Consider the following 7,760-nt stretch of genomic DNA (forward strand, 5'->3'; position numbering starts at 1 on the left):
GTTTAACGCCAGCCAGGATACCTGGCTGGGCGTTAAACGCCCAAAGAGGTAGCATTCTGGGCGTTAAACGCCAGAATGGATAGCATCCTGGGTGTTTAACGCCAGGATGACACAAGGGAGGTGATTTTATTTCCAATTCAAGTTTTTTTTTTTCAATTTTTCATGTTTTAATTCATAACTTTTTGCATCAAACATATTTTAAACTTTCATTTTCATTTTTCTTTTAATTTTTTGAAACATTTCAAACTAATTTTTCAAAAATCTTTTTCTTAATCTTCTCTCATATTTTCAAAAATATCTTTTAAGTTCTTGTTAGTCAAGTCATCTATTTTTTAAAAATCAAATTTTTTTAAAATCAAATCTTTTTCAATCATATCTATTTAAAAATCAAATCTTTTTCAAATCAAATCTTTTTCAATCATATCTTTTCAATCATATCTTTTTAAAATCAAATTTTTTTCAATCATATCTCTTTTAATTTGATTTCAAATTCTTTTTTTTCTAACTTCTCATCTTTTCAAAATTATTTTCAAATCTTTTTCAACAAATTACTATTTCTTATCTTTTTCAAAACCACCTAACCACTTTTCCACTTACAATTTTCGAAAATCACTAACCACTTTTTCAAAAATATTTTTAATTAACTAATTATATTAATTTTAATTTTCAAAAACTCTCTGTCTCATCTCTTTCTATTTATTTGCTAACACCTCTCTTCTACTTATAATTCGAACCCTCTCTCTCCCTCTGTGTTCGAATTCTTCTTATTCTCTCTCTACCTCATTCTTCTATTCTCCTTTTCTTCTGACACCTCAAGGAATCTCTATACTGTGACATAGAGAATTCCACTACTCCCTTTTGTTCTCTTTTTTTCATATGAACAGAAACATGGATAAAAATATTCTTGTTGAAGCTAATCCTGAACCTGAAAGGACTCTCAAGAAGAAGCTAAGTGAAGCTAAAGCACAACACTCCGGAGAGGACCTTACAGAGAATTTCAAAAAAAAAAGTAGACATGGTAGCCGAATCCAACAACAATGCTAGAGATGCAAGGAAGATGCTTGGTGACTATGCTGCACCAACTTCCAACTTCTATGGAAGAATCATCTCAATTCTTGCCATTGGAGCAAACAACTTTGAGCTTAAGCCTCAATTAGTTTCTCTAATGCAGTAGAACTGAAAGTTTTATGGACTTCCATCAGAAGATCCTCATCAGTTCTTAGCTGAATTCTTGCGGATTTGTGATACTATTAAGACCAATGGGGTTAATTCCGAGGTCTACAGACTTATGCTTTTCCCCTTTGCTGTGAGAGACAGAGCTAGGACATAGTTGGACTCACAACCTAAAGAAAGCTTGAAATCTTGGAAAAAGTTGGTCAATGCCTTCTTGACCAAATTCTTTCCACTTCAAAAGATGAGTAAGCTCAGAGTGGACATCCAAACCTTCAGACAGAAGGAAGGTGAATCCCTCTATGAAGCTTGTGAAAGATACAAGCAATTAACCAGAAGGTGTCCTTTTGACATGCTTCCAGAATGGAGCATCATATGCATATTCTATGATGGTCTGTCTGAATTGTCTAAGATGTCATTGGACCATTCTGCTGGTGGATCCCTTCATCTAAAAACTTGGCAGAAGCCCAGGAACTCATTGAGATGGTTGCAAATAACCAGTTCATGTACACTTCTGAAAGAAATCCTGTGAATAATGGGATGACTCAGAAGAAAGGGATTCTTGAGATTGATACTCTAAATGCCATATTGGCTCAGAATAAAATATTGACTTAGCAAGTCAATATGATTTCTCAGAATCTGACTGGATTGCAAGCTGCATCCGATAGTGCTAAAGAAGCCTCCTCTGAAGAAGAAGCTTATGACCCTGAGAATCCTGCAATGGAAGAGGTGAATTGCATGGGAGAATGCTATGGAAACACCTCCAATCCTTCATGGAGAAATCATCCAAATTTCTCATGGAAGGACTAACAGAAGCCTCAATAAGGCTTCAACAACAATAATGGTGGGAGAAATAAGTTTGGCAATAGCAAACCTTTTCCATCATCTTCTCAACAACAGACAGAGAATTCTGAGCAGAGCCTCTCGGGCTTAGCAAACATAGTCTTTGATCTATCTAAGACCACTCTCAGTTTCATGAATGAAACAAGGTCCTCCATAAGAAATTTGGAGGCACAAGTGGGTCAGCTGAGTAAAAGAGTTACTGAAACTCCTCCTAGTACTCTCCCAAGCAATACAGAAGAGAATCCCAAAAGAGAGTGCAAGGCCATAACCATATCCAAAATGGCTGAACCTGGAGAGAGTGAGACATTACCTCAAAAGAAACCGGATCCTGGGAAGTTCTTAATACTTTGCACTATAGGCACCATGACCTTTAAAAAGGCTCTGTGTGACCTGGGGTCAGGTATCAACCTCATACCACTCTCTGTAATGGAGAAACTAGGAATCTTTGAGGTACAAGCTGTAAGAATCTCACTAGAGATGGTAAACAAATCAATGAAACAGGCTTATGGACTTGTAGAGGATGTCTTAGTGAAGGTTGAAGGTATTTACATCCCTGCTGACTTCATAATCCTGGATACTGAGAAGGATGAGGATGAATCCATCATCCTTGGAAGATCCTTCCTAGCCACAGCAAGGGCCGTGATTGATGTAGACAGAGGAGAGTTAGTCCTTCAATCGAATGAGGACTACCTTATGTTTAAGACTCAAGGATCTTCTTCTGTAAACATGGAGAAGAAGCATGAAAAGCTTCTCTCAACACAGAGTCAAGCAGAGCCCCCATATTCAAACTCTAAGTTTAGTGTTGGGAGGCCACACTCATGCTCTGAGTGTCTGTGAAGCTCCACAAGAGCTTCCTGTCAAGCTATTGACATTAAAGAAGCGCTTATTGGGAGGAACCCAATGTTATTTATCTATATTAATTACTCTTTTATTTTATTTTATTTCCACTGTTATTATATGTCTTCTTTAGGTTGATGATCATGTGGAGTCACAAAAACAGCTGCAGAATTAAAGCAGGAATCAAAAACAGCATAAAAATAGCACACCTTGGAAGACGAGCTTACGGATGTTTAAACGCCAGTAAGGATAGCAAATTGGGCGTTTAATGCCCAGTCTGGCACTATTCTGGGTGTTAATCGCCAGAAATGGCACACAGACTGGCGTTTAATACCAGAAAAGGGTGTCTGGTGTCTAGCTGGCATTAAACGTCAGTAAGGGTAGCAGAATGGACGTTTAATGCCCAGTCTGGCAGCATTCTGGGCGTTAAACGCCAGAACTGGCAGCCAGACTGGCGTTTAATGCCAGAAATAGGCAGCAGGTTGGCGTTTAACGCCAGAAATGCCATACAGAGGGTGTTTAAACACCAGAAAGGTGCAGGGATGAGAAATCCTTGACACCTCAAGATCTTTGGACCCCACAGAATCCCTACCTATCCCAACTCACTCTCACTCTTCTTCACACCTTTTCGTAATCTCTTCACCACTCACATCCATCCACTATTTTCCATCATACAACTCGCCTACCCCCACCCATTCAAATTTAAACCATCTCCCTCCCAAACCCACCCATTCTCACACGGATCCCCTCTCTCTCTTACCCTAAAAATACACCTCCATCTCCTCCATTTCTTCTTCTCCTCCTCCTTTCTTTCTTCTTTCGCTCGAGGACGAGCAAACCTTATAAGTTTGGTGTCGAAAAAAGCGTTGCTTTTTGTTTCTCCATAACCATTAATGGCACCTAAGGCCGGAGAAACCTCTAGAAAGAGGAAAGGGAAGGCAGTTGCTTCTAACTCTGAGTCATGGGAGATGGAGAGATTTATCTCAAAAGCCCATCACTAAAAAGAAGATGGAGCAAACAAGAGAGCCCACTCATGGACCTCAACAAAAGCATGAGGAGATTCCTCACCAAGAAATCCCTGAGATGCCTCAAGGGATGCATTTTTCTCCACACAACTATTGGGAGCAACTCAACACCTCATTAGGAGATTTGAGTTCCAATATGGAGCAACTAAGGATGGAGCACCAAGAGCACTCCATCCTCCATGAAATTAGAGAGGACCAAAGAGCCATGAGGGAGGAGCAACAAAGGCAAGGAAGAGATATTGAAAAGCTTAAGCACTCCATAGGATCTTCAAGAGGAAGAACTAGCCACCATCATTAAGGTGGACCCGTTCTTTAATTTTCTTGTTATTTGTTCTTCTGTTTTTCGTTGTTTTATGCTTTATGTTTTGTCTATGTTTGTGTCTTTATTACATGATCATTAGTGTCTAGTGTCTATGCCTTGAAGTTATGAATGTCCTATAAATCTTTCACCTTTCTTAAATGAAAAATGTTTCTAATTGCAAAAGAACAAGAAGTACATGAATTTTGAATTCTATCTTGAAATTAGTTTAATTATTTTAATGTGGTGGCAATACTTTTTGTTTTCTGAATGAATGCTTGAACAATGCATATTTTCTTATAGTGAAGTTTATGAATGTTAAAATTGTTGGCTCTTGAAAGAATAATGAAATAAGAGAAATGTTATTGATAATCTAAAAAATCATAAAATTGATTCTTGAAGCAAGAAAAAGCTTGCAAAAAAAAATATGCAAAAAATAAAGAAAAAAATAAAGAAAAAGAGAAAGCAAGCAGAAAAAGACAATAGCCCTTTAAACCAAAAGGCAAGGGTAAAGAGGATCCAAGGCTTTGAGCATCAGTGGATAGGAGGGCCCAAAGGAATAAAATCCTGGCCTAAGTGGCTAAATCAAGCTGTCCCTAGCCATGTGCTTGTGTTATGAAGGTCCAAGTGAAAAGCTTGAGATCGAGTGGTTAAAGTCGTGATCCAAAGCAAAAAAGAGTGTGCTTAAGAACTCTGGACACCTTTAACTGGGGACTCTAGCAAAGCTGATTCACAATCTGAAAAGATTCACCCAGTTATGTGTCTGTGGCATTTATGTATCCGGTGGTAATACTGGAAAACAAGATGCTTAGGGTCACGGCCAAGACTTATAAGTAGCTATGTTCAAGAATCAACATACTGAACTAGGAGAATCAATAAACGATCTTAATTCTGAGTTCCTATAGATGTCAATAATTCTGAATTTCAAAGGATAAAGTGAGATGCCAAAACTGTTTAGAAGCAAAAAGCTACAAATCCCGCTCATCTAATTAGAACTAAGCTTCATTGATATTTTGGAATTTATTGTATATTCTCTTCTTTTTATCCTATTTTGTTTTCAGTTGCTTGGGGACAAGCAACAATTTAAATTTGGTGTTGTGATGAGCGGATAATTTATACGCTTTTTGGCATTATTTTTAGGTAGTTTCTAGTATGTTTTAGTTACTTTTTAGTATATTTTTATTAGTTTTTATGAAAAAGTCACATTTCTGGACTTTACTATGAGTTTGTGTATTTTTCTGTTATTTCAAGTATTTTATGGCTGAAATTGAGGGACCTGAGCAAAAATCTGATTCAGAGGCTGAGAAAGGACTACAGATGTTGTTGGATTCTGACCTCTTTGCACTCGAAGTGGATTTTATGGAGCTATAGAAGCCCAATTGGCGCGCTCTTAATTGCGTTGGCAAGTAGACATCTTGGACTTTCTATCAATGTATAATAGTTTATACCTTGCCTGAGATTTGATGGCCCAAACTGGCATCCAAACGTCCACCAGAGACCCTTTTCTGGAGTAAAATGCCAAACTGGCACCAAAGCTGGCGTTTAACTCCAAGGATGGCCTATGCACGTGAAAGCTTCAAGGCTCAGCCCAAACACACACCAAGTGGGTCCCAGAAGTGGATTTCTACACTATCTACTTATTTTATGTAAACCTAGTTTACTAGTTTAGTATAAATAGCACTTTTTACTATTGTATTCGAAGTCTTTGACCTTTTGGGAGTTCTTCGAACCCTTTTTGGAGGCTGGCCATTCGGCCATGCCTAGACCTTTTTTTCTTATGTATTTTCAATGGTAGAGTTTCTATTCCTCATAGATTAAGGTGAGGGGCTCTTCTGTTCCTCATGAATTAATGCAAGTACTATTGTTTTTCTTTCAATTCACGCCTACTTCTTCTCCAAGATATACTCTCGTACTTAATTCAGTTAAGTCAAACTAAAGGGGTGACCCGTGACAATCACCCACTATCTTCAGTACTCGCTTAGCCAATATCCGCATGCCTGACAACCACAAGTGGTCTACATGATGTTCAACGTAGTCATTGGACGCCAGCTGGAGTATATTCTCTTGGGTCTCTGATCCATGCGTTTGACTAGCATCTCCTGACAACAGAGCATTTAAATCAGTGAGATTAGAACCTTCATGGTATAGGCTAGAAACGATTGGCAGCATTCCTGAGATCCAAAAAGTCTAAACCTTGTCTTTGGTATTTCGAGTAGGATCTGGGAGGGGATGACTGTGACGAACTTCAAACTCGCGACTGTTGGGTGCAGTGACAGTGTGAAAAGGATCAATGAATCTTATTCCGACACAAGTGAGAACCAACAGATGATTAGCTTTGCGGTGAGAATCATAGCCGGACCATTTTCACTGAGAGGATGGATGGTAGCCATTGACAACGGTGATCCACCAACTTACAGCTTGCCATGGAAGGGACCTTATTCTCTTTCATTCTATTTTACATACTGCATTTGCATACTTTCCTTCATTGCATTTTAATTTTATTCAGATTTTTATCTCCTTTTCTGATTTCCAATTTTACCATTGGTGTTACATGTTCTTATTCAACTGTGCATCTTTTCTTGCATTATTTTGGTACTTAATAACTTGTTTTATATTGTTGGGTGATATTATTTATAAGTCAATGCTAATCTTTTATAATACTCGTATTCATTTTGCATTGATATGAACTTATACTGTCTTTCATTACCCACTCTCTCTTCCCCATTGTTGCAATTTTCGCACTATTGATATGTCATTTGCTTATACTATTTTCTCATTTGCATGTTGTAGCTACCATGTAATTGAGACCCTCATTATTTGGCATTAACCCACCCATACTTTATTTGTTTTCTTATCTTTATTTCTGGGTTACTTTTCTTCTTTTTCCTCTTCTTTCAAGATGGCCATCAAGTAGGAAAACAGAAAACTCTAAATGGGGCAGACAGACAAGTCCATATGCACAATCCTTGGGGAAAAACATCAGTTGGAGCAATCCGTCCCTTGCACTTCTTTGCATGCACCGAGGACGGTGCAATTTTTAAGTGTGGGGAGGTCGATATCATTCTCCGTGGGTTAGTTACTTCCTTTTTCAACACCAATATTTAATTTGTTAGTTGTTGCATTTGCACGTTTGATTGCATGTTTGTTTGATTTTATGCATATTCTACCACTGCTTGGTTGAAGTAATAATTTCTTTTTCAAGAAACATTTTATAGCATTTCACTAATTTGAATTAAAGTTTTTGTTAAACTTGTTTGAAGAAATTTTATTTTGGAACATGGTTTAGAAATCGAACACACAAAACCAGTGAGATTTTGAGCCTATTCGATTGGTTGCATTTTATCAACAAATATTCTATTTTGGTGTGTGTTGTTCTCTCTATAATTGTAATCTTTGTCTTGCTTAATTCTATATTTCCATTATTTGATGTATGCATGCACTTATATAATTGAGGCCTTTCTTTCACTTAGCCTACATACCCATATGGCCTTAACATTTCACTATCCTTTGCAAACCAATGTTGAGCCTATTTTACCCATTTGTTCTTTACTTTAGCACATCATTAACTATAAGCGGAAAATAATAAT

At 37.6% G+C, this 7,760-nt stretch overlaps 1 non-coding gene across 1 annotated transcript; it reads right to left on the bottom strand.

Moving 5' to 3' along the window:
- Positions 1 to 1,420: 1,420 nt before the first annotated feature.
- LOC130943005 (small nucleolar RNA R71) lies at positions 1,421 to 1,524 on the bottom strand. Its single transcript, XR_009071545.1, has one exon. It is a non-coding gene; the product is annotated as a small nucleolar RNA R71 (small nucleolar RNA).
- Positions 1,525 to 7,760: the final 6,236 nt, after the last annotated feature.

Source organism: Arachis stenosperma, chromosome 7 (genome assembly GCF_014773155.1).
Source record: "Arachis stenosperma cultivar V10309 chromosome 7, arast.V10309.gnm1.PFL2, whole genome shotgun sequence".
Taxonomy (NCBI): domain Eukaryota; kingdom Viridiplantae; phylum Streptophyta; class Magnoliopsida; order Fabales; family Fabaceae; genus Arachis; species Arachis stenosperma.